Source organism: Sander lucioperca, chromosome 11 (genome assembly GCF_008315115.2).
Source record: "Sander lucioperca isolate FBNREF2018 chromosome 11, SLUC_FBN_1.2, whole genome shotgun sequence".
NCBI lineage: Eukaryota > Metazoa > Chordata > Actinopteri > Perciformes > Percidae > Sander > Sander lucioperca.
This window is the reverse complement of record NC_050183.1, coordinates 24,121,388-24,123,887: the sequence shown is the minus strand read 5'-3', so window position 1 is coordinate 24,123,887 and position 2,500 is coordinate 24,121,388. Positions and strand designations below refer to the sequence as shown.

Genomic DNA, 2,500 nt, shown 5'->3' with positions numbered 1-2,500 from the left:
CAGTGTTACTGTGATATATATGTATGGCTATAATTATCATTTTAGGCTAATGTAATAGCCAATGTTAACAGCAGGGTTACCCCTGAGTGACCCCTATGGTTGGTTTATGCGTTAAAATAATGGCCAGGATTTCCAGGAAAAGGTACGATATGTGTGTCTCCATTTCAAAACATCACTGCAGGTTGACTGTTTTTAGCAGCAGAGGTTGATTGTGGGCGAGAGGGCGACAACACTGTCGTGGTTAGCTCTCTGATCACCATCTGGTGGTGAGATGGGTCAGGGGGTGGGGGAAGACTCTGGACAGACCTGGTGAGCCCAAACGGGTAGTGCGGGTAAATTGGGAATGTCTGGAAGAGGCCCCTGTCCGACAGACTTTCAACTCACACCTCCGGCGGAGCTTTTCGTGCATCCCTGTGGAGGCTGGGGGCATTGAACCTGAGTGGACAATGTTCAAAGTTTCCATTGCTGAAGCTGCGGCGGGGAGCTGTGGTCTTAGGGTCTTAGGTGGCTCAATGGGCGGTAACCCACGAAGACCGTGGTGGACACCGGTGGTCAGGGAAGCCGTCCGACTGAAGGAGTCGTTCCGCAGTGGCAAAGCCCCAGGGATTGATGAGATCCGTCCAGAAATGCTTAAAGCTCTGGGTGTGGAGGGGTTGTCTTGGTTGACACGCCTCTTCAACATTGCGTGGAAGTCTGGGACGGTGCTTAAGGAGTGGCAGACCGGGGTGGTTCCCCTGTTCAAAAAGGGGGACCAGAGGGTGTGTGCCAATTACAGGGGTATCACACTTCTCAGCCTCCCCAGTAAAGTCTACTCCAAGGTGCTGGAAAGGAGGGTTCGGCCAATAGTCGAACCTCGGGTTGAAGAGGAACAATGCGGATTCCGTCCTGGTCGTGGAACAACGGACCAGATCTTTACTCTCGCAAGGATCCTGGAGGGAGCCTGGGAGTATGCCCGGTCTACATGTGCTTTGTGGATCTGGAGAAGGCGTATGACCGGGTCCCCCGGGAGATACTGTGGGAGGTGCTGCGGGAGTATGGGGTGAGGGGGTCCCTTCTCAGGGCCATCCAATCTCTGTATGACCAAAGCGAGAGCTGTGTCCGGGTTCTCGGCAGTAAGTCGGACTCGTTTCAGGTGAGAGTTGGCCTCCGCCAGGGCTGCGCTTTGTCACCAATCCTGTTTGTAGTATTTATGGACAGGATATCGAGGCGTAGTCGGGGTGGAGAGGGGTTGCATTTCGGTGGGCTGGGGATCTCATCGCTGCTTTTTGCAGATGATGTGGTCCTGATGGCATCGTCAGCCTGTGACCTTCAGCACTCACTGGATCGGTTCGCAGCCGAGTGTGAAGCGGCTGGGATGAGGATCAGCACCTCTAAATCGGAGGCCATGGTTCTCAGCAGGAAACCGATGGAGTGCCTTCTCCAGGTAGGGAATGAGTCCTTACCCCAAGTGAAGGAGTTCAAGTACCTTGGGGTCTGGGGACAATGGAGTGGGAGATTGGTCGGAAAATCGGCGCAGCGGGTGCGGTATTACATTCAATTTATTGCACCGTTGTGACGAAAAGAGAGCTGAGCCAGAAGGCAAAGCTCTCGATCTACCGGTCAGTTTTCGTTCCTACCCTCACCTATGGTCATGAAGGCTGGGTCATGACCGAAAGAACAAGATCCAGGGTACAAGCAGCCGAAATGGGTTTCCTCAGGAGGGTGGCTGGCGTCTCCCTTAGAGATAGGGTGAGAAGCTCAGTCATCCGTGAGGAGCTCGGAGTAGAGCCGCTGCTCCTTTGCATCTGGTAAGGATGCCCCCTGGGCGCCTCCCTAGGGAGGTGTTCCAGGCACGTCCAGCTGGGAGGAGGCCTCGGGGAAGACCCAGGACTAGGTGGAGGGATTATATCTCCAACCTGGCCTGGGACCGCCTCGGGATCCCCCACTCGGAGCTGGTGAATGTGGCTCGGGAAAGGGAAGTTTGGGGTTCCCTGCTGGAGCTGCTACCCCCGCAACCCGACACCGGATAAGCGGACGAAGATGGATGGATGGATGGACTTCAATGGGCTTAGCGTGGTGCCTAACAGGCTACTATTTTGACCCTTTCTACTTGTAGACAAGTAGAAAGCCATATGCACATTGTGTAAAGCCGAATTAAAATATCACCGAAGCACGTCAAGCTTGAGCTACCACCTATGAGCTAAGCATAGTAGTACAGTTAACATGACTGGAGAGTGACCTGTTGATGAAACCAAATCCCCAAAAATGACTACAGCTCTTGCAAAATGGGTGGCAACTAACTGCAGACCTGTCAGCATGGTAGAAGACTCGGGTCTTAAAGACTACGGTTGGCTTGTTTTGACCCGTCTTATACATGGCCGTCGAGGGGGACAGTAGTCTCACCTGACCGTATTATACATGGCCATCGAGGAGGACAGTAGTCTCACCTGACCGTATTATACATGGCCATCGAGGAGGACAGTAGTTTCACCTGACCGTCTTATACATGGCCATCGAGGGG

At 53.6% G+C, this 2,500-nt stretch overlaps 1 protein-coding gene across 1 annotated transcript in view; it reads right to left on the bottom strand.

Moving 5' to 3' along the window:
• Positions 1–2,500, bottom strand: part of plppr3b (phospholipid phosphatase related 3b) — a 15,050-nt gene that overhangs the window by 8,699 nt on the left and 3,851 nt on the right. The gene's annotated exons all lie outside the window — the stretch shown is intronic.